Below are 25,285 nucleotides of genomic sequence, written 5' to 3'. Positions count from 1 at the left end.
TGGATCATGTAAACAATCTCCTAGAGAAAGATTTGACTTACTGCCAATGCTCTATTCCAACAAATCTGGGAAAATCAGCACCGAGTTTAATGGCGCAGAGCAGCTGAAGGACTGTGCTGCCCACACATATGTCAAGTGAGACTAATATTATGACAGGTTACCTTAGAGCAAATATCCTTAACAGGAAATTGTGTGTATTTCCAGGAGGTGTTATTTACATAAAGGCATTGTGTTGTGGGTTGAATTGAAGTTCTTTCCATTGCCTTTTAAGCATACTTCAGGAATAGGGTGGGAAAATGTCCTTTACATTATTCAGCAATAATGCGTAAATCAGTAGTTTTAAAATAGACTGTGACCTAAATAAGGTGTCCAGATGGCATCAAATTTTATCAGCCATCATCTCTCAACAGCAGCTGATGGGGATGCTTAGGAAAAAAATCTGGGCACTTGTTTAAATGGGAGCTGATGGGTGCCAAAGTACTATTGGAAATCTGTCCCTGCACTTGTAAATAAGCATATTCATATCGTTTGCTGACACATAAGAGTGTCTATTTTGGAAACCCATCATTTCTACCTCAGCTTTCGAGGCCATCGTGAAATGTAGTACTTCACAACTACATATATTTCCAAGGATAAATAGGAGAGTAATTTGCCATTTGTATCAAATTAAATCAGACTTTCAGTTCAATCAAAACAGCTTGCAGCTGGATGTAATAATCTGATTTCCTGACACTCAGAGAAAAATTGAAGCCCTTCAAAAAACAGCCCCTGCTGATCTTCAGCATGAAATAGAGTTCACCATCCATTTCTTGCTCTTTCTGAACGCTTTCAAATTTAGTAAAGTTGTTTGTGTGTGGCGCAGGGGAGAGGAGGGGGAGGAAAGCAGGATAAATAGAAGCAAGAAAGATGCAGCGCCAGGCTAACCGGGAAGGATTTCTCTGATGGTATTTTATTAGAACAATGAGACCCAAGGAGTAGCTGACTGAAATGACAGTGCTGCCCTTCTTAAAAGCAGCTACTTCATTTATTCAATGAATCACTGCCTTGGAGATCTTGAATAATTGTTCTGATGTTCACTGAATATAGAAAATCTAATATAAAAGTGTGAGGAAGCCTGTACCAATTCTTGCAGTTTCCTTCAGGTGGCCACTGATAGAGCTATGCAGATGTGTAGCTGGGAATCTTCCTTCTATGATTCTCTTAACTTGGAAGGCCTTTAACAACCACCCGTCTCACAGGCATGTTGTGAGCATGACTGAAGTTAAGTACACATTAGTGGCTTAAAATGAAGCAAGCTTGTTCCCCTCTACTGCATTTCAAGCAACATTTTTACATTGCTGTATACACCAGAGAAGGGGAGGGGATGTCTTCACCCGATGCACATTGCCTGCTTAGTTTCCCCTCAACCTGTTTCCAATGCAATGAAACTCACACCTTTGCATGCACTGCCACTGCACATGCCCACTGGATGTCTCAAATGTACACACCTCAGTTTAACCACAACTTATGTTTTCTAAACAAGCAGAAGCTAGTTTGAGAGGAAATACAACTCATGGATGTCATTTGCCCCCCACCTTAGTTTCACAATAAAACCAAAGGGCTTTACAAGAAAGAAAACTCCCTCACTTTGAACATCTTCAATCACTTCTTGTGCACTTCCTATGGAAAAATAAAATAAAAGGTGTATCCACAGAGGTGCAGAATGGGAAAAGATAATGGAAGGTTGAGTGAGCCGTGATGGGAAGGGCAGAAAACATAGAACAGAAACATACGGTACGTCAAGGACTACTCACTTGTGTGGATGGAAACAGTGGAATACCAACAGAAAATCTATGGCTAAAAAAGGGTGTAGATGAATTGTTGCATTTCAGTCATGCACACAGAAAAACTGGGTATGGATGGCTCCATGTCTTCATGCAGAAACATCCAGAGTTTTCTTTTCTTGTTAGGTCCAGGATAAGCTGGATAATAATTGGATAAAGAGACAAACTTTGGAACGTTCCACATGTCAAGAGTGACTTTGGCAGAAAATGGGGCTTGTGACTGAGTGTAAGGTGAATAATGAAGTAGCTACAGAGAAATGGGTGTGCATGACTAATAATAGTGTAATAATAAGCAATTATATAGCAATTTCCGCTTCCAAAGTACTTTAAGAGCATTAACTACCATTACGCAAATGGAAGGTAGATAGCTAACTCCTTTTCTGTATTTGCATAAAAACTGTGTTACCTTCAGTAAATTACATGTGGATCTTCTGAAAAACGTTTCAGTCATCATATTCTGATGGGTGTTTTTGCATAAATAGAGGCCAAACTGCACAGTATGGAGGGGGTGGCCCCTCAAGATTACAATTTTTATTTCTTCAAGTAGTTTGCTTTTGACAATGTCCTAATTATTGTTCTCATTGGCATCAGAGAAGTGGAGAAGATACTTTTTTGGCATTTACATATTTTGTGTCTTTTTTGACATTTGAAATAAGCATATGCGTGAAAGAACAGTGAAATCTAGCTCCTCCGTTATTTACATATTTATTTTAAAATCCTGAGCTACTTCCCCCAAAGTCTTTGCCCAATGCAAATTACAGTGAATAACAAAACAATTAAAATCATGGAGATTTTAGCCGCTGAGTTCAATGGGTGGGGAGTGTATGGGAATGTATCAATAATGAATTTAGGATATGATGAGAGACAGAGAGACAGAGACAGACAGAGAGAAAGAGATAGAGAATCATATTTGTAGCTTGTGGCTTTTATGTGTATCCCACCCCCTCCAGTGGTTGCTTACTAATACATGAACTGTCCTTTTCAATATTAAGTAGCTAAAATATATGTGTTTGTCTAGCAACAGGGGGAAAGGAAAAAAATTGAAAACAATATTTGAGTTTGTGCAACTAGGAGCATGTGAGGATCACTTGGTGATGGTAATTTCAATTGAGTACTTGCATGTCTGAATGGTCCAGCACAAATATTACAGCACAGCTACACTTCCGCAGACACAGGACTATTCAGAAGTATCTATATATCAGTGGACTATTCTGATCTGATTTAGAAGTGGGCTTGGCAAATAGAACTATTTTACAATAAACCTTGGGGTTTTTCAAAGCCCAGTAATAAATCTGGAAATCTCATTGCACTAGTTTCTAGTGCATGAAACTAGAAATGAAGTTTCTAGTTGCCCTGTCTCATCACTATTATCTGCTCTCATAAAGATTTAGATCAGACCTGGCATAGTGGGGCATTTGCTGAGGCCACACACTCCAACAGGGCCCACTTGAGTTGACACCATGGCTGGCACCTGCAGCCACAGAACTTGCTATCACCCCCAGAGGTGATGCTTCAGCCACCAGTTTCCACCCCAAACTCATGGACTCCAGGCTTACCTGGTGGCAGTGCTGTAATGGTAGAGTTCTGTAGAGTTCTGGGACCTGCTTTTTATGAATGTGCATGTTTTCTCTTAGGTAGGTGCACTGTTAAGCATTTGGGGTTATTCAGATCAATCTTCATCCTCCATGCAGTATGTGAGTTCCTCTGTTCCATTTTTTTGGGGGTGGGCAGGAGGCTGGATAGTTGGAGGTTGGAAAGTGGGAAATATTTCTGAGTGAAGGTTGTGCTAAAATGACTTGAAAGATAGCCGCATTTTATATTTTATGACATTTTAAATCTTACCTCAGTATGACTGGATTACAGCATGCGCTGTTTGGAACCCAGTCTCTTCTTTTCTTATGCAAATATGACTCCTGCCTTCTACTCATCACTCATTCAACTCGGATGAGAGGATATCTGCTACCACACTCAAATAAGTCACACAGTGAGGCATATCCCCACTTTGACAGGGTGTAACTGAGAAAGCGCATGGATTGCTTTTCTAATTGTGATGTAAGAGATACAACTAATACGCCATCTAAAAAAAAGTCCTTATTCCCTGGGAACTCCGGGAGGGGTCTCTTAACAACTCTTAGAATCCATAACAAGCTTTGGGGGAAGCCATGGCTGTTGGAAGTGGTGTGATAGTATTTTAAATGTAAGGTGTGGCTGTAACCTTATTTGCTTCAGTCCCTTGGAAGTCCATGAGATTCAAGCCCTCTTCACACATTGCTCAAATGTAGAAGGCAACCGCAGTAAAAGGGGCTGCACACACATTTTGCCATTGTTGTATCGAACATCGTGTTGGCCATGAGCTGTTTGTATGCATGGAGGCTCCTTGGGTGATTTAAAACCTTGGGTGAATACCGCAGATCTGGCAGCAGCGGGTGGCAGATGGAGGTTCACAATCCACCACTCCTCCCAATCTGCCATTTGAGCTCCATTACATACAGTGAGCCCTCCATGTGAACAATTCCACAGAGAGATGTCCTGTACTAAACACACATATTAATGTACTATGTGAGGTGTCACTTCCAGCTTATCAGGCCAGCTGCCCATAGCTGGTGGAATGGGTTGAACAGAGGAAAGAGGAACCATGGAAAACAAAATGAAAGCTAGGTATGGCCCACAAGCTGCCAGCTAGCTATCCCTGAAGCAGTCATGTCCAAACCTGCAATATATGTGAAGAACATTGCTGTGCTTCTAAATTCCGAACATTGTGTGGTCAAAAGGCTAGAGGAATATTAATGTCCAAATATAGCAGCATCAAGGAGGAGATTGACTAGAAACAGCAAAATGCTTATAAACTGGAGCATGATTGAGGATAAAATTCCTAATCAGTCATCAGTAATCTTAGCAGGCTCAGTAATTTCAGCTGCAAGACCCAAGGAACTGAAAATAAATTATTAAATTTAACGTGGCCCTGGCAATAGATTAAAAAGAGAAGATATACGGCGTCACTCAAGCAATCAGATATGGATGCTCCAATCTATACTTCTGAAGACACAACAAGAGTATTTTAAGTAATGGTATCTCAGTGACACATTATTTTCTAAACCAATTACACATTTCAAAACAAATGTAAAGAGGTATCTAATTAGGTTCCTTGTGCAGCTGTTGGCAGACATTTGATCTTTATTTGCTACTTTGTTTCAGGTCTGTGAAAAATGCCACTGATTATGGAAGTAAACCAGGAAATGAAGGCATTAATTAGGAAAGCACAGATGCATTTGAACAAAATAATGATATATTCAGAACTGGGGTTAAAAATCTGTGAGCAACACTGATGTGATCTCATTGACATGTTTTCTAAGATCAACACTTTTTTTTGCAAATTGGAGGAAATTTCATAAATTTGTTAAAAATTTAACTACTGTAGGTATATTTCCTTCTAACATTTTTGGCTCCAGGTGTTCAAGTGGACAAAAGGTAGACAAACCCTCAAACATATATCTGATGAAAATAGGGACATCCTATTCCATAATACAGAAATAATTTTACTATTTATACCCCATACATCTGATTGGGTTGTCCCTGCCAGTCTGGTCAGCTTCCAACATACATAAAAACATAATAAAACATTAAACATAAAAAAAAATAAATCCCTATGCAGACCTCCCTTCAGATGGTTTGGGGATTGGATAAATCCATACCCTCCAACATTTTTCCAATGAAAACAGGGACGTCCTAAGGAAAAGTGGGACATTCCAGAATCAAATGAGAAACCAAAATGACTTCTGTAAATCTGGGACTGTGCCTGGAAAATAGGGACACTTGGAGGGTCTGAGTGGAGGGTATGTTTTGACACTGGACTTTGTCATTACATTGAAGGAATGTTGCAAAAAATATTGCACTAAAGTCAAACACGGTTGAGTACCACGAAAGACAATCTCACTAATTAACATAGTGTCATGGTTGCCAGCAAAAATGCAAGCTTTTTCATGCAAGAGACCATTTAGGTCCTGAGTGGCTTGGCTCAATTTTAAGTTTGATGTTCTTGGTTTCTTTCACTGGTACGGCTAAATTCAAGTGGAATCACATGAGATCTGTGCCATGCAAATATACTTTCATGAAGAATGATATTTTCTCAATAGCAACCATACTGAATAACATTTGAAATGGGTTTGTCTTATATTCCTCTGAATTTTTGTAGTATAAGAAAATGCCCTCACGGCTTGCGGTCTGCTTCGCACCTAATTTTAGTGGCTCACATGGCGCTGCTGGAATTTGAGAGCCCAAAGTCCACCACTGCTGTTGCGATGTACAGAAGCCCCACAGGAAGCATTCCAGAATCAAGTTGGGTTTTCAGAAAGGCTTTATTCAGTTGCAGTCTTGCAGCGTCGTAAAGCAAGCAGTCTTAGTACATTCAGAATACAGAGCACAAAGGTGAAATTACATTCAGGGAGAAGCCGTCACCTCTTCACATCTCTTCCAACTAACAAACAACTGGCCAACCAACAAGAACAACTAACAGCAACAAAGGGAAGTCAACCATGCCTCTCTATACTCGTGGGCAAGGGATCAATTAGACAATGCCCCATGTCTCGTGATGCTTAGTCATCACATGCTGCTGAGTCAACATTCCCAATCAGCACAGAGTGTTTAACTCCTCGATACCCACAACACTCCAACAACTGCTGCCATGCCCAATTGTTGGATGCTGTAATGCACAACAGGGGACAGATTCCTGGGGGCGGGAATCATTGACAATCTTTTGGGATATAGTCTATGCCAGATTGCATAGCTGGGCTCAGAGATGTGTGAGGAACCTGTTCTTCTGTTAAGGGGTGCATTCCCTTGGGTGTTATCTGTTGAAGGATGCATCATGTTGGCAGCAGTTGAGACCAAAGTATGTTATTCATGATAACCAGATTTCCAATGATTTTAGTTCATCTAATATATAAATTGCAGAATACACTCTTTCTAATTACAGCATAAGTCTGCAACATTACCCTTTTCAGCTATCAAATTGTGTTTTATCATGATGTTTTTTGAAATATGCTGCAATAAACAGCAGTTTCAGGATTTTAATTGGGATTTTTTCTTCTGCTATTTTTTTAAAAAAGCAATAATAAAAGAGATTAATAACTGGAATCAGTTTATAACTTGGAAGTTTTCTTCTCCATGTAAATATGAATATTGTATTGCCTGCAAATACTCTGTCTTGATAATATATTTCAAGCAATGGGTTAAGCTTCATGCATTCTCCATGCTTTTTATAGACACCCGCCCAGCATTTCTGGAGCTAAGAGCTGCATTGCATTATATTTCAGTTTCTGCTTAATCAAATCTTCAGATAGAAAATGGTAAATGGTAACACAATAAAATTCTTATGTTTTATTCATTAAAATATGTAAAAGTAGCATACACTTGAATGTAAAAGTTGAAAATGAAAATGTGGTTCATTCAGATTAAAGAAATCAGATGTTGGCTTGGTTCTACTGGATTAGATCTTGTGATCCTTCTAGTCCAAATATATGGCCTTCCGCATGCTAGAATATTATTGCGTGGACAGGCGGAGTCCCCCCGTCATGTGGAATAACGACTCATGACAACGTGCTATGGGATTAAATTGGCCACAACTTTATTAAATTTCAAACATGGGTAGACCTTGGCTCAGGCATTGGGCGTTCTCCCTCCCCAGTCCCCAGCCGGGGACCTAGGGAGCATCAGGGTTATCCAGTGTGTGTGGGGGGGATGGGCCGGCTCTGGAGAACATATGTTCAAGCAGAGATAGCTGCCCCCGTTACGCCGCCGCCGCAGGGGAGAGCAATGACGACCTTTCGGTGTACGGTCAAAGCCTCCCTTCAGAAACCCCTTTAACGGGGAACCCTGGTATCGCCGCCGCAAAAAGGAAGATGGACTAAAGGATTCTGCTCAAGGCCTGATACCGCCAAAGTTGTGACGTTTTGCTACGGGAAAGACGAAACCTGCCAATGCAGGGAAATTCCTTTCCGGCCCTTTAACAGCGACCTTAACGTAGCAGCGCCCGCATACCTGCGAAGAAAAGTTAACCTGCAAAACCTGTGAAGAAAAGTTAACCTGCAAATAAGACATTAACTGAGGGTGGGTAGGGTGGGAGAAGCTCTGGAGCCAAGTGAGGATTCCCAGGTAAGATCCTCCCTCTATTGTGTGGGCAGGTAATCCCTCCCCTACCTGGCCTGGTCTCCTTGGCAACGCTTCCCCCAGGTGGGATTGGTCAACTGACTGAGGTAGGCGGAGACCTCCAGGTATCCCACCTGAGGGAAGGCAAACCAAGCCTATGCTGTTGGAGCTGCTCCAGATCTAGGGGCTGCGCGCGTCCACGCAAAGGGCGTCCCCCGTTTTAAGCAGGGAGCGGTCATTAAGAAAAATCTTTCCCATGCTTTCTGACCCATTGTTGTTGTTGTTTAGTTGTTCAGTCGTGTCCGACTCTTTGTGACCCCATGGACCAGGCACTCCTGTCTTCCACTGCCTCCCGCAGTTTGGTCAGACTTATGTTGGTAGCTTCGAGAACACTGTCCAACCATCTTGTCCTCTGTCATCCTCTGACCCAATTAGGTGGTTATAATTAAAGAAACTAAAGCAGTGGGACGTGGGTGGCACTGTGGGTAAAACCTCAGTGCCTAGGACTTGCTGATTGCATGGTCGGCGGTTCGAATCCCCGTGGCGGGGTGAGCTCCCGTCGTTCGGTCCCAGCTCCTCCCCACCTAGCAGTTCGAAAGCACCCTTAAATGCAAGTAGATAAATAGGTACCGCTTTATAGCGGGAAGGTAAACGGCATTTCCGTGTGCTGCGCTGGTGCTGGCTCGCCAGCTGCAGCTTCGTCACGCTGGCCACGTGACCTGGAAGTGTCTTCGGATGGTGCCAGCTCACGGCCTCTTGAGCGAGATGAGCACGCAACCCTAGACTCAGACACGACTGGCCCATACGGGCAGGGGTACCTTTACCTAATTAAAGCACAAACGTTCTATTTCCTAAGATAATAAGGTCTGGCATGGGTACAATCTCTTACTAACTTTGAACACATTGAAGTAGTCTCTTATTCATCCCTTTCACTGAGGAAATAATTAATTAGGCCTTAGATATTATGCAGGTCTCCTATACTGCAGACTTTTAGCTATCAAGTTCAATAGATCAGTGAGCAGACAGGATAAATAAGCTGAATTTCCAGGAATTTAATAACATAGTAAGTACATGCTAGTCGAAAAACCAGTCCGGTTGAGGGAAAGTACTTGAGTTTTTATTGTCTGGAACTTCAACTCAGGGCACTTCTGTGGAAGCACAAAGCTGTTTGATGCCTAGAATTTAACTGACAGAACAGATGACAATTCCAGCTGGTTGAAAAATAAATGTGGATCTGACCAGTGGCATGTTGAATTTAAGTCCTGATGACTTCAGCAGGACATACTTCTGAATAAAATGGGAGCCTGGCAACCAAGCTTTGGACAATGCACATTTAATGGTATTTGCATCTATGTGCAGATAGAGGTCTTACTCAGGATATTTTCATGTATTTGCCCTTCTATCCAGAAGAATACTTGTGTTTTAAGAGAGCACCCAATGTATTATGGTGAAAGAGTAATAAACCCTGTCAATATAAAAGCAGTGCCAACATTTTAAATTGTTCAAGGAGGAAAGCCAAAGTAAACAACCCCACCAGCCCAATCATGCGCAAGAAAGCTGTGGGAATATTGCTATCAGGGGTCCATTTAATGCTTTCTTTTATGTTTTGTAAAGCAGCTGGGCTTTCCTACCATCCCAGCTTCTAAGAGAGGAGAGCAGGAGAAAGAGATATTTTATTATTGAATCTTTGGCTCTTTCAAGGATTATATTCCCCAGATTAATTCACATTAATTAAGAGAACATAAAATAAAACTGTAGGTGCTATGATGCATGTGGGGCTATGGATGTCCAAGACAAACTGCATCAGCCGTGTACAATTTAGAAATGTTTGTGGTTGTTTTTTTTTTTTTAAAGATACTTTATTTTCTAGCTCCTTGCTTTGTACAACATTTTGACACTAATATCCTAAACGTTTCCAGTGTTCTAGATAGAGCGCTTTGTAGTGGATATTATTAAATTGTCAGATAGCACTGAAAAAAAGCTCCCAAGTGGACCGCTTACTTTGATTCATGAACGCTGACATATTATGTGGATTCTCTCCTCAGATTTTCTCTTTGTTCATTATTCTGAATTGGCCCAGGTGGAACTCTCCAGAGCTGGATAAAACATGAATTGTTATGTCTTTATCTTCAGCAAACTTGGGTTTTACCCTCTATATCACTTACATTTTCTTTAACAGGGTACAAGTAGATGTTTTAATATCTCCAAAGGGCTAAGCATTACCAGGGCAGATTATATTGACCATTTCAGCTGAAACTATGTTTTACAAACTTTTGGTTCCAGTTACAGATAGGTAGCCGTGTTGGTCTGCCATAGTCAAAATAAAAAATATCCTTCCAGTAGCACCTTTAAGACCAACTAAGTTAGTTCTTGGTATGAGCTTTCGTGTGCAAGCACACTTCTTCAGATACACTGAAACAGAAGTTGCCAGATCCTTCTATATAGTGAGAAGGTGGGGAGGGGTATTACTCAGAAGGGTGGTGGGAATGGGAGATAGGCAGATAGCTGGGATGAGCCTGCTGACGACTCTTAACGACTGTAATGGGTCTTACAGGAAAAGGCAAGGGGTGAGAAGGTGAGAAATGGCTTAGTCATGTATAATGGGATAAGAATCCAATGTCTTTGTTCAAACCAGGTTTCTCCATGGTTTTAAGTTTGGTAATGAGTTGTAATTCAGCAACTTTGTAATTCAGCTACTTTGAGATCTTGTATAGAATGTCCTGGGAGATTAAAGTGTTCTCCTACTGGTTTCTCTGTTTTGTGATTCAAGAAGATCTCAAAGTAGCTGTTTTACTACAAAGGAATTTCAGAAATAGACTGGAAAGAGAAGCTGCTGAATTACAACTCATTACCAAACTTAAAACCATGGAGAAACCTGGTTTGAACAAAGACATTGGATTCTTATCCCATTATACATGACTAAGCCATTTCTCACCTTCTCACCCCTTGCCTTTTCCTGTAAGACCCATTACAGTCGTTAAGAGTCGTCAGCAGGCTCATCCCAGCTATCTGCCTATCTCCCATTCCCACCACCCTTCTGAGTAATACCCCTCCCCACCTTCTCACTATATAGAAGGATCTGGCAACTTCTGTTTCAGTGTATCTGAAGAAGTGTGCTTGCACACGAAAGCTCATACCAAGAACTAACTTAGTTGGTCTTAAAGGTGCTACTGGAAGGATTTTTTTTATTTAAACTTTTGGTTGTTGTGTTCAAAAGACAGCACAACACACAACCACCAAGCCTGTGCGTTCATGTACTTTATTTGTGTTGGGGTCGCCAATGCGATTCCCACAAAAATAACTTATAACCAGTGTTGAAGGTCACCAATAACCATATTTGAAAACCTAGCTAGAAACTAGGCTTCAAAGTTGTTTGCCGGGCTTCAATGTAAGCTGCTATTTATGATGGGATGTTTTCAGTTATTGGTCTCCTCCTATACCTGGACATCCTTCTTTTCCATGTAATTTCTGGTAATGTTTCGGTTCCTTTTTCTCCTTAAGTATGGAAACAATGTCCTTGATTCATATCCTTCTGTTGTTACTTCAAGATATTGCTTCTTTCCAACATTATAGGTGTAAAAGGTAAAGGGACCCCTGACCATTAGGTCCAGTTGCGGACGACTGTGGTTGTGGCACTCTGGGGTTGTGGCACTGGCTGAGGGAGCTGGCGTACAGCTTCCAGGTCATGTGGCCAGCATGACTAAGCTGAACCAGAGCAGCGCACGGAAACGCTGTTTACCTTCCCGCCGGAGCGGTATCTGTTTATCTACCTGCACTTCGTGCTTTCGAACTGCTAGGTTGGCAGGAGCAGGGACCGAGCAATGGAGTTCACCCCATCGCACGGATTCAAACCGCTGACCTTCTGATCGGCAAGCCCTAGGCTCTGTGGTTTAACCCACAGCGCCACCCGCTTCCCATTATAGGTGTAGGTAAGTAAAATCTGTTGTTTTAAATCTTCTTTGACTTCAAAGAGTCTGGCTTATTCTTTTATTCTTTCTTGGTTTGACTCTTGAGCTGAGCTTGCTACTTCAAATGAAAGCACATCTCTACAAACTTTCATTGTGGTAACTTTACTAATCTGAGTGATGATTTATGTTTAACTAATTTGGCAACAGATAAATAAGATTCTATATAAACTCATAGAGTTTCCTGGATTTCATAAAATTTTCAATTAGTTCCTTCAATTGGGACTTTGCCAGTAAGCCAAAAAGGAAGTTTTTAAAAATCAACATTTACCAAAAACAGAATAGTATTTCAATGTATTGCACAGGTTTAAAATAATGACAGTGTTAAGAATATATAGTTGTACTCCTAAGCATACTTATTGGGAAGTAAATGCAATTAAATGAACAATAGGAAATGTGAACTTGTATCCATTCCTCTGTGTTTCTTAAAAATAAAAACCTTTTCTGTTTTTACTATCTTTACCAGTGTTAGCAGGGCAAAGTAGGTAGATGCCTTAAGAGCAGGGAGATAAATCTAAATATCTTCTTTGTGAAACATTTACAGAACAGGTTAAGTGAGATGCAAGCCAAACAGAAATTGACAAACTAATTTTACTAGGAATTCCTTCATCTATTTTGAAAAGCAAACTCAAGAAAGTTGTAGTTATCACCAAATTCTAGTTAGAAGTTAAGATAATCTGGCTGTCCTTGTTTTTATAGAAAATGCTGATGTCAAAGACATAAAATTGAATCCTTCTCTCATTTACTATGTATTAGCACTAATACATTTTTCAACATTAATCCTTTGAGCAAATGAAACATTGATAGTCTAGAACACTAATGGGATACGTTAATTGCGAATGGTATAAGAAAAGAAGATTAGCAAAATGCAGGCTGGAAAGAGAAAATGAGATTAAAAGTGGCATTTTGGCTGCAGTCCTTCAGGCTATATAAAAATACAAGATGATTAGTCAAGGAGAAATGGAAAACCAATAAATGGAAAAGAAAATGATGAAGAGGTGGGGTAAGCTTGGAAAGACAGTGGAGAGACAGTATAAAGTAGTAATAAAGTGAAATATGAATCTCAGCAATAAATATTAGTGCAGTAGTTTACCATTAGGAAATTATTTTCTCTGGATAGAAGCAGTCACTGATGGAAGCTTCACAAGGAGCGATTTAGTGAATCTATACATGCCAGTCCCACAGAAATGCAAGCCATTGCTACAAATACTCAGTCATTCAAAACTGAATATGTATGTTGCCATTCCATTTACAGATCTCCCAGAGTGGCTTTGAACAATTGTAGAAGAAACAGAATCAAATATAATAAAACATAATATCACATCAGCAGAATCAACAAAAGCAGAAAAGGTGATAAAAACAGTTGAGCAAACCAACCAACAAACCTGTATGACATTCTTATCAGAGATGTCAGAGAATTGGAAACAGGAGTGGGGATTGTTGATGTTCACTTATTCACCCCACGTCCAGGACAGAAATCAATCCAGTGAACACAATCTGTATCCTGTATTCACTGCTGCTGTTGCTTTCAGTCTACGAATGATATGGAATTGATTACAAACCCCCACCCAATTTGCACTGTGCTTCCTTTGAAATGAAATGAATGGGATGGAATAATGTAAATTACGCAATTAATTATGTAAGTTATGTAAGTTATGTAATTTCAACACAAGACAAACAACATAACTCTCGGCAGAAGATGAATTGCAGCAGAACTGCAGCAGTGTTGCATGCAACAAATACTGTGTGGAACAGAAAATAATGCTCTGGTTCAAACAACACTAGCCCGTTAATTTGATTTGATTGATTCAGAAGAAACATTTATAGACTGCCCACTCATATAGAATATATAAACTATGTAACAAAATCTACAATAGAGTATAAAATTCCATAAAAGCATCCTCTTTGTGTTCAAAGAATGTGATGATGATGATGATATACTAATTCTAACATATGTGTGCCATATGCACACAAGAACACTGTGTTGGGCCCTTCTTGTTGTTTTGCAACTCTGGTTCCACCCCTCCCTCCCCAATGGCCTGCCATGAAACATACTCAGAACAATCCTAATGCTAAAAGCACCATTTTCGTTTTTGAATCTCCTCCTTCACAGCTGTCAGGACGAAAGTGAGGGCTATAAAACTGACATTTGCATTTGCAGCTGTAAACAAAGTGCAACAAGATACTGCTGGTAGCTAATCGTGGGTTTGAAAATATTCTCCGTGCCACTCTGCTAGTGATTAAAGATAAAAGGATTAACTTTAAGTGGCTTATTTGCAAAAGTATGCTGGTTATTTACACAGCTTGCCTTGGCTTTATGTTTCACTATAAATATTTTATATTGTGTTAAATTAAAAGGAAATAAGCCCAAAAAGATTGGTGTGAGTTGTCTGTGAGCAACTGACTGCGTCTTCTTTAATTTTTAATAGGTAGTTGTTTAAGCTAGTGCCGATTGTCTGAGCCTCATGCCCTCAAGAAAACTGTCTGCCACTACATCAAAATGAAACTGAGCACAGGACATAGGATAGATGAATTATTTCCCTTGAAGATATACAGGTAGCCTACATATAACTAAGGTTATCAGCATGTCCTTGAAATCCTCAGTGTGTGTGTGTGTGTGTGTGTGTGTGTGTGTGTGTGATGAGAAAGACAGAAAATAAAGACAGATTTATTCTAAGCATGATGGAAGCCTATGTGAAGTTGAACACACCAAAGTCAAATGAAAGCAAAACCAAAGTAAAACAAATGCAGCAGAATGCAGCAAATGAACAATAAGAAAAAAAAAATGATAATGTTTTTGGTGTGCCTATCTCAGGGGTGGGGGTGAGGGAGCTACAGCCGGTAGTCCATATGACTACAGCCGGTAGACTACAGCCGGTAGTCCACTCATGCAAATCAATCTAGGTCTAGAGTCAATACAGTGGTACCTCGGATTAAGTACTTAATTCGTTCTGGAGGTCCGTTCTTAACCTGAAACTGTTCTTAATCTGAAGCACCACTTTAGCTAATGGGGCCTCCTGCTGCCGCCGGTCTGCCGGAACACAATTTCTGTTCTCATCCTGAAGCAAAGTTCTTAACCTGAGGTACTATTTCTGGGTTAGTCTGTAACCTGAAGTGTATGTAACCTGAAGCATATGTAACCCGAGGTACCACTGTATACTTAAAAGTTTCCCCTCTTTCTTTCACTCGTGGAAGGTCAGGCAGTCAGCGGCATAGTTAACCGCTTTGGTGCCCATTGCGGCACGCACGTCCTGCATCCGGGGGCAGGGTGCGCTGTGTCTAGCCTTTGCACCGCCTCCCCCTCAGCTGTAGGGTGGTTGAGGGAGAGGCGGTGGGCAGACGCAAGCCCCACGCTGCTGTTTCAAGCACCACAGAGCCTGCAGGTGCCCAAGTCACCAAGTCACTCCCAGGAGAGACGCGTGGCTCGGGAACGCTGCAGGCCCCATGGTAGGTGCTGGCCCTCGTGGTGCGGCACCCAGTGCCAGCTGCGTTTCTTTACATTTGTTGACTGAACTAAAAAGTTTCGTGAGCCCATTTTTTAAAATAAAAACCCTCATATTTTTGTCATTTTGTCACCCCCCTCAGTGATGACACCTGGGGCGACCCACAACCCCCACAACCCCCTTCCTCTGCCACTGCAGGCAGCTAGCTGACTATGTATTCTGTCCATTGTATAATTGGGGCAGGAGGGAGGGAGATATCTCTTCCCAGTTTTGAAGTGTTAAATGTGTAGTCAGCATGAGTTCCAAAGCACAATATATTCATTAAAAATACTGATAAGATCAAACTTTTATAAAAAGCAGACATGAACTTTATCAACCTATAGATAAAGCCAACATTTTTAAAACAAACATGCATAATAAAGACAAGTATGGATGTATGAAGGTAGCTTTTAAAGGAGTTGCTACGTTGTTGACGCCAGATTGGCCCTGTGAGAAAAATATATATTTAACTCTGCAAAAGGTATCAATAATGCGATATCAAGTAACTTTCGTTGGGTCTCCGAGGAAACAAGGTATTAAGGAAAGAGTAAGAGCGAAACCTTTACATAGTGCATTTTAAGGAAAAACAGAAAGGGAACCAGGTTGACAAACATACCACAGATTCACGAGAGACCTCCCATATCTGTATCTCACAATAAAAACGTTGTTTTCCAAATATCAAAGTGAACCTGGCAGCCAAGATCCCTCTTGTTCATTTCCAATTTATGTTTCTATAGCTTTGTGACTTTGGCAATAAGAATCACAGCTTTCCTCTCTCCCTTTTGTTCTCCTGTAATTTATTTCGTCAAGGAAGGTCTGCTCAAATGCAGCATGTGCTCTTGAGTGATCTTCGCTTTTTTGTCTGCTGGGTAGATTGTGTCAGACGGAGGTCAAATGAGTTGCCTGAGCTCAAGTTGTGAATGAGCGCCACAAGTTTTGTTTTGAACCATACCTGGTTTAAGCCGTGTACAATAAAGGCAAGCTTAAAAGAAACATCACTATTCAATCCATATTTTAAAGCAGTCAAAATTATGATTATTAACCTGGTTACACCTTGCAGTGCACAGGGATAAAAAGCTTGGTACATGTTTGTTCCAAACAGATGTGATTTTAATACAACCCTAGAAGGAGAAATGAATCAGAAACAACCTTCACCAGAATATTTTGCCAAGTTTGCCACATGTTGAAAGGAACATACAAACAGTACTTCAACCACAGTCTTATTACTTAGCTCTTCATCTTAACAAATAGTGGCAATAGGTATGATAAAATTTCTGAAATTCCCTTTACCTAACTAACAGTGAAAACCTAAACTCAGAAGTAAGGCCAATTTGATTTTACTCCTAGATACATGGGGTTAGGATTGCACCCTGATAAAGGAATTTATTGAAGTAATACTTTTTTTTATAAGAAGTTGTCCACTGTTGGTTTGTTAATAATACCATAATTTCAAAAAAAAATTGCTCAGTCTACAGTCCAGGGGTCAATTTTAAGGCCCTTAAAATAATAATAATAATAATAATAATAATAATAATAATAATAATAACAACAACAACAACAATAATAATAATTTTTATTAAAGCTTTTCTTGCTTTACAAAAGTACATGCATTGTCTCTTTTTCAGGTTGTAAAGCCTTTTCTACAGATCAGTTACATTTATTCAATTTATATATGTTCATCAGTAAAGAGCAGCATAATAAAAATACATAAAGCACACTATGCATTAATTAAAAAGGGCTTTATTCATTAGGACAGAGCTTTCCAAACCTTTCATGATGGTGACACACTTTTTAGACAGGCATCATTTTGCAAGACAGTAATTCAGTTTTACTAGCAAACTGGAGGTTAAACTAATCCCTTTCCAGCCCTGGGAGAAACATGGGGAGAGTTTGTACGACACACTGCGACCGACACACTAAAGTGTTGTGACACACAGTCTGGAAAGCTCTGCATTAGGGTATCAGAACTATTAGGAATTCAAGTATTTATTTATTTTTTTAATCCCAAACTGGCTAAAAGTCAACTTTCTTGATGAAGAAAAGCACATACTTGAATAGTTATATTATTCTAAGAAGGAAAACCTGACTTTCCACAGGTTGGTTCTGACGCTTGGAAGACAAATGAGCTCTCTGAGACCTGAACATATACTCTAGAGAACGAAGAGAAGTAAATCCTTTGCCATGCTGCCCAACAGGAAGTTTCCAGCACTGGGGGAAAGGATATCTTGCCTGTTTGTGTAGGGATCCGTTATACAAGAGGCAAGAGTTCGTAAAAGCCAGAGCTGGACAACATAAGACTGATATATAACCTGAATAAGGTGACTACATCTTTGCCTACCTATAAGGAGGCAGGCAGGCAGGCAGACCCTACACAACTATCTCCTGAAAAATACTGGTCAAAAGGGGAAGATGAGCCCCTTGCAGTCTGCTTGGGTTGAGTACTGATACAAACTTTGCTGGCCCCTCAAAATGGCCTGTTTGACTTTTTAAAATGGAAGTCACATTCCCAAGCAGTCCAGGACTTTGGAGAAACTACCACAACACAAGAAATTAATTGACTAGTGCACTTAACAAAACCTGATGGGACTATTATTCTCCAAACCTCCCCCCCCCCCATTTTTTTTCTTTTACAAATATTGAAGGGCAAATTCTAATTCCAACCCAGTTGATGGTAAATGTGAGGCAGAGAAAGAGACAGACAGAGAAAAATGTTCACTTACTTACTGACTTACTTATTTGTTTGTTTATTTGCTTGCTTGCTTGCTTCACTGTTTCTTAAAATTGACATCAGCTCAGGTTTCCTTTCTCCCTGAAGTATTCATCCCTTCCCTTCCCTCCCCTTTCCTTTTTTTTTGTTAAATTTACCATCGGGACTTTCTGCTGATGCAGCAGAAAACTTTTTTTAAATAAATAAAAAAATTTCTTGGGCTGCTAAACTTGATTTAATTGGTTTCAGTATATGGCAGGTTACATTTGCATGGCCATTTATCAAACCCTTGATGTTCCGTCCTTTTAAAATGGAAAGGTTATCCCAGGTGAAAGTGTGACTATAGTGGCTTTGCTATTTTGGGTTTTTTCCCCAAAAAGTACCCCTCTGTCCCAGCAATTTTACAGCACTGTAAAAAGAAAATGAACAGATGTCAAGTCCATTCTCTGTCACCTGCTCTTCTGTTTAGCTATACAGTGGTGCCCCGCAAGACGAATGCCTCGCAAGACGAAAAACTCGCTAGACGAAAGGGTTTTGCGCTTTTTGAGCTGCTTCACAAGACGAATTTCCCTATGGGCTTGCTTCGCAAGACGAAAACGTCTTGCAAGTTTGTTTCCTTTTTCTTAAAACCGTTAATACCCAGGGTGCATTGCTTGAAGAGGTGCAGTTGCGACTTGACTTCTAGGAGCAACTCATAGCACGCAGTGTGGTAGCCTTTTTTGAGGTTTTTGAAGACTTTGGTGATTTTTGAAGCTTTTCCAAAACTTCTTTTGCAGCCATTTGGTAAGTTAAACTTTTAAAACTTTTTTGGGGGTTTTTGGATTTTGGGTTGGGGTGTTTGGAATTCAAGGACCTGGTGTTGGGGAGGGGTTTGCAAGAATCTGGAAGCTTGTGTGTTTTTTTCCTACATTTTTATGATTTTTTGTGACCATTGGGCCACTCTGCTGTTTTTTTTTTTAAAAAAAAATTCTGGGTTTGAATTTCTGTGTGGTGGGTGGCTGGGGGAACAGTTGAGGAGGGGTTTGCAAGAATCTGGAAGCGTGTGGTTTTTTTCTGAATTTTTATGATTTTCTGTGACCATTGGGCCACTCTGCTGTTTTTTTTAAAAAATTCTGGATTTGAATTTCTGTGTGGTGGGTGGCTGGGGGAACAGTTGAGGAGGGGTTTGCAAGAATCTGGAAGCTTGTGTGGTTTTTTCCTGAATTTTTATGATTTTTATTGTTCCTTCAATTTTTGAATTTATTGTTCCTTCAATTTTTGAAATGCTCTTTACAGTATGTGTGACTTTAAAGAGCACTTAATAAACTCTTGTTGTACCAAATTTGGCTTTGTTTGGACTTTTTTTGACCATAGGAACGCATTAATTGAATTTCAATGCATTCCTATGGGATTTCGTGCTTCGCAAGACGAAAAATTCGCTAGATGAAAAAACTCGCGGAACGAATTAATTTCGTCTTGCGAGGCACCACTGTAGAGTCTGTTGCAAGGAAAGGATGCTGAACTGTGCTGTGTTTGTTTGTTTTGTTTTGTTCTGGAGTCCATTCTCCATCATTTGCTCTTGTTTAGTCATATAGATCAGCATATTAACAATGACAGCTTTCTAGAGTTCTAAGAAGTCATCCAAAGATTTTCTCTCCCACCCCACCTTCCCTGTGCTTTTTATTTCTTGTTTCTCTAATGTCTCCAACAGCTTTTGGCTTATCTACACACCAGGAAATCAACAGATATACACACAGTGCTATTTTTCTAGAAAAAGAGACACTGGAGCTCTATAGTGCTACAGGTACTATAAAAAGGTAAATAAAGGTAAAGGACCACTGGATGGTTAAGTCCAGTCAAAGGCAACTATGGGGTTATGGCGCTCATCTCGCTTTCAGGCTGAGGGAGCTGGCGTTTGTCCACAGACAGCTTTCTGGGTCATGTGGCCAGCATGACTAAACCGCTTCTGGTGCAACGGAACACCGCGATGGAAACGAGAGCGCACGGAAATGCCATTTACTTGTCTGCTGCAGTGGTACCTGTTTATCTACTTGCACTGGTGTGCTTTCAAACTGCTAGGTTTGCAGGAGCTGGAACAAAGCAACGGGAGCTCACACCGTCAAGTGAATTTGAACCGCCTTCTGATCACCAAGCCGAAGAGGCTCAGTGGTTTAGACCACAGCGCCACCTGTGACTATAATAACTAGAAGCCATTGATGGCCTTATGCTCTAATTATATAGGAATGCAAGAAGAGAAGGAGGTTTCATTTCTTTGGTGTGAGATACTGGAGGATGAACCTAGGCTTCTGCATGCAAACTGTGCACTCTCTCTCCATGCTATGAACCTTCTGCAGACCTAACAACAACACTGTAAGGTATTATTAATACTATCTTGCTACAAAGTATGTTTCTGAATTTCAGATAATCAGAATCTGGCAGGTAGGGCACTGGGACTGAGATTCAGTGGCATACCTAATGAAGACTAGTGTGCTCATTTCAGAGGCATAATTTGAACTGGGAACTTCCTGGTACACATTTTGATTCATCAATTTTATTGTTAAAATGAGATATATTGGTACAAGTGAAATTCACATCTAGAATCAATGCCTTGTATAATGTGAGACTGAAGATGGTAATGGCATTAATGCAACTAATGAACAAGTTGCAATGCATTGACCCAAGTAATGAACTGACCTTTCCTGCAAAAGAAGCCAAATCAAGTAAGAGTTGTGTGAGTACCTGTTAGCCATTGTCAGCTCAAGAAAGCTACTTTAGTTTCCCAGGGTGGGCTACATAACAATTGGCAGGAACTAATTATAAGAATGATGAGCCTGGCATATTCCAAGCACCTAAACTAACCAAGCCAGAGGTCCCTTTTATAGAGAACGCACAATCAACTCCCATGGTCACATATGGTAATATATAACATGGGTGCCATGTGTGTATATGTGTGTATGGATCTAATTTGTGCAGTCATTGGATTATGCAGATTAGGACAATGCTATTCACACAAGCACACTGCCTTCTATGCATTGTGATGGGTGAGGATGCCAATACAATTCTCCACAGAGACAGGATAGCCAGATTGATAAGTGTCCAGTGCAGGACTGTGTAGAGCTTGTCTAAGGCCTGGGGTGAAAGTCTTGCTAGAATAAAGTTATAAACTCAAATAAAAAAGCAGCCAGTCACTGGCTAACTTAACCCTCCGAGGCCTGGGGCAAGTGTACCCAGCTGCCCCCACTCTGCACAGGCCTGTTCCAGTGCTCCTTTGTGTATTTTGTAGCCTTCTAAACAGTACTTTTTTTCTAAAAAAAATGTTTAGGAGTACTCTCATTTTGGCTCAAGAAAATCACAATTTTATAGTTCAAATCAGGAAAAATAAATACAGTAAATACAACGAAACTGATCAATCACCATGCTAGATTCCAACTCCTCCTTCACAGATTAAACACTTGCTTCTGATACTCAGGAAACACCATGACGATTCACCATGCTAGAGAAGAAACTATTTTTTTATTTTATTTTATTTTATTTGTTGTTGTTTTTTGTTTCTTCTCCTGTTAGATTCACAAAATGTTATGGGGTATGCATACCTCTGTGTCCCCCCAGAAAAAGCACAACAGATTCTCGTTCTATCTTGGAGATAGGAACTTCAGAAAACAACAACCCTGTACAATTCAGTAATAATTTTGCTATTCTGGGGGCAACTGGTCAAAGTTTCAGCAAACAATGTGTAATTTGAGATGTGGCACCGACTGTTTGATCACATGAGAACTTTGAGCATATACCGCTCACAGCTAAGAGAACCCGAGTTTTGGAGTTTTGGACCCTGAGCTATAATATTGCAAGCTTCAGAGGTTTGGTATAATGGGTAGTCTGTAGCTGGAGCAAATAATGCTACTTGAAAATCATGACACATTTCATTCATCGATACACTCATAGACATATATTTTCAGTCAAGGAAGGTTAATTGTTTAAAACCCCATGTGTTCAAGTTGCACATACACTAATTGGGCTTGCAAGATCATCTAAGCACCTTTTTGAAAACAGTCTCCAATGACACAGAAGCTATTATGTCTAATGGATATTTTAGCTGAACAACTTAATGACAGAAATGGTTTTTCTCTTCTGCTTTCTGTAATTTGGAATGATCTTTCATTTCTACAAAAAAGGTGGGGCTGTGATTCTTGGATTTGGAACTGATTAAGTCATCTTGATTTTTCCTGAACTAAATTGTGTTGAATTCAAAGGCTTCAATGTTAACTGGTTTGCAAATTCTCCTTTAGCTTATCAGGCACTACTTTACAATTAGCAATTCCTTGGATGCAGAAAGAACAAAGAGAACATCATTTAGGTCATTGAGCACACATTCTCTGACTCACAGGAGAATAGAAAGTTTAGCTAACTGACTGTTTTATTTAATCAGGAAAACATTAGCCTACAGAATCTGCTCCAACATGCATCTGTTTTGTCAGTGCCAAGTGATTCCCTAGGGTGAAGTTGATATTCATCTAGGTGCCACTGGAGAAATGATGAACGGCAATCCTCTGTTGGTAATAAAGACAATCAGTACAGATTTCTTTCATCTTTATTTTTCTGATTTGCTAATTAGTGGAAGCCATGGTGTGTCTGACCACCTGTTGGCAGTCCTGTAAGGTCTACATCTTTGCATCCCTCTCTTTGATCATTTAGGATGAAGGAAGAGAACAAATATGTAATACATTAGAGAAGGAGGCAGGAACGATGTATTTCTCTTCTGTACTTTCTGCCCACAATGGGAATTTTCCAAGAGTTTATCATGACAGTCCCAGGAGTGGATAGAGTCAGCACTTGTCTGACCTGTTGACAGCTGAGTCACTGCAGCTTACTGGGAGATTCCTGTCCCAAACAGTGACAGATGCTCTTACATGTGAGCAAGACAGCTTGCAGTGGTAGAGCTCAGACTCCAGATCACCAAAGACATGACTAGGCTCATGACTGACACCAGGGGACCAGTTTTTAAATGCTAGATGTGGCACACTTACTTATGAGACTCCCTCACTCCCTACAAGATTGGTGCACTTGGAGGCATGCGGTTCTCCAAATGGGGATGTGTGTGTGTTCCCAATCACAGAGGTGGCACCTAGGAGAGAAGTCAGCCCCTCTGGCCCTCCTCCCCTCCTGTCAGGTCAACATCTTCCCCCATTCCCAAGGAATCCATCTTCTGCATCGATGGGAGATGATGGGGAGCCAGCAGGACTGCCTCCCCTTCCCTGGTACCTAAAGGCAATGAAGTGGAGGCCTCATCCTTCGACTTGGGCCACTCTCCACCAACAGAGTCCACTGCATCCTACTCCTCCTGTTCCTCAACTGATAACAACTGCTGTATCAGCACTGAGCCTGGTTGGGACTGTGGTACTCACAACAGAGGAAGAGGTAACAGGGCAGTTGGCATGGAACAAATCCTGGACCAACCTTCTCCCTTTATGGGCAGAGCAGGAGGACACACAAGCATGGGGTGAATTACAAAGCTTCAAGCCACCCACCCCCAAACCCCAACCCCAAATTATGGCTTTGCTTAAGGTTTTATTAAGGCAATAAGTTGCACAATTTTTGACAAAATGATTTATTGACAAAGTGTCTCCAGAACTAACTACTCTATTTTTAGCTTGATTTATATACAACAGTTTTACTCCATGTCCCGACATTTTAGCTAATTAGGAGAGTAGACTCCTGATCAAGTTTCTATTTCTCCTGATCAAGTTTCTATTTCTCCTTAATTTCCTGGTTCCCAGACAGAACCTTTGACCCTCCTGTGCAAAACACCCACCAGTGAAGTTTATCCTCCTGTGTACCAAATCCCCCTGCAAACCTTTGACCTTCTTATGCAGGAGAATCTCTAAAGTAAAAAAGTAACTGTTTTACAACCAAAACACATATACAAAAGTCCTATTCTTTCACACACTCCAGCATCAGCAGGGCAACTCTGGGGCCTGGGAAGCCTCCTCCAAACATGGAGCTTCAGGCTGGATCTAGACACATCAAAGAAGCATTTCAGTTAAACGCGTTGTAAATTTAAACAGGGAAATCATGTAGGGAAAAACGGGACTCCACAGCGCCATCTAGTAGCACAATGTTGTATTGCATATACAATGCATGAAAATCCCTTTTCCTTTACCAATCTAGTTGAGTCCTCATTGTATGGTTTAGAGTCTTTCTTATGTAGGGTTCTAAATAGAATGGGAAATATAAGTAGAGGAAGCTTCTCACTTCACACAGACATATTCCATGAATTAGGAAATAACAGGGATGGTGGTGACGTGGTGGTGTATCTTAGCATATTCATTCCAGCTTGCCCTGCTTGTGTGTAGCCCCAGCTTCAATGAGAGCAAGGGGCTAACATTAGAGAACTTCTATGCATGTGCCTATAAACAACACTGATCAAAGTGAATCTCATTTTGCATTCTGAGGAAAAAAAACAGCCCCAACAAAAACCCATCAAAAGAAAAGAAAATAATTTCTGCAATCTGAGCATTAAGCGTGGGACAAATTTATAATCAGGTTTTAACAAGCTCTGGCATTTTATCCTTAATATGAATTAGAAAAAAATCTTCTGTTACAAAAATGTCAGGGCCCACCTTTAAGCAGGGAGTTAATCCAACAAGACCAGATTTTGTGAGTTCCATGCATCTGCAAAGAAATTATTACAAAGCATGACATTTATATTTTTGAAAATCTCAGCTTCATTTTCTTTCATTTTTCAAAGATGAGGTTGTTTGGCTTGTGACTGAAGGCACAAACTTCTGCTGTTGGGTTTTTTGTTGTTCAGGGTTTGTTTTTCTGCATCATGGCTCAAACCCTTTCCTATGCAGTATTTGTCTCATCTCCTTGGTTTTCATTCTTTAGTGAAATGAGACCAAAGAAATAAATGAATGTCATTAATTTATTGCATTAATATGATGCCTCCTTCAACAGAACTCAATCATTCTCATGCAGAATCAATCCATCTTAGCTTCAGGAACATTGCTACAGCATGTGCCTTCAGAACAAAGATGTGCTGTACAGGAGTGACAACTTGGCTCCGCAACTGTGGGTGCCAGGGTCCATGGGTGTGTGCATGCAGTGTGCATGGCCCTGACACTGAAATTTGTGGGGGCCCGGCCCCTTCATGGGGAATTTTGTGGGTGCTCAGGCATTCAGGGCCAC

General features: G+C 40.6%; 1 protein-coding gene and 1 long non-coding RNA gene across 2 annotated transcripts in view; both read right to left on the bottom strand.

Annotated features, from left to right (window-relative positions):
* The window catches only part of LOC308485749 (kynurenine/alpha-aminoadipate aminotransferase, mitochondrial-like), a 345,815-nt gene that overhangs the window by 92,406 nt on the left and 228,124 nt on the right, over positions 1-25,285 (bottom strand). The gene's annotated exons all lie outside the window — the stretch shown is intronic.
* On the bottom strand, positions 1,804-3,843 carry LOC308485975. Its single transcript, XR_013990894.1, has 3 exons — positions 3,666-3,843; positions 3,380-3,558; positions 1,804-1,961 (listed from the first exon to the last, which is right to left on the bottom strand). It is a non-coding gene; the product is annotated as an uncharacterized lncRNA (long non-coding RNA).

This window comes from Podarcis pityusensis (assembly GCF_964106645.2).
Source record: "Podarcis pityusensis genome assembly, chromosome: 9".
NCBI lineage: Eukaryota > Metazoa > Chordata > Lepidosauria > Squamata > Lacertidae > Podarcis > Podarcis pityusensis.
Note: the sequence above shows the minus strand (reverse complement) of the source record. Positions and strands in the feature narration are given on the sequence as shown.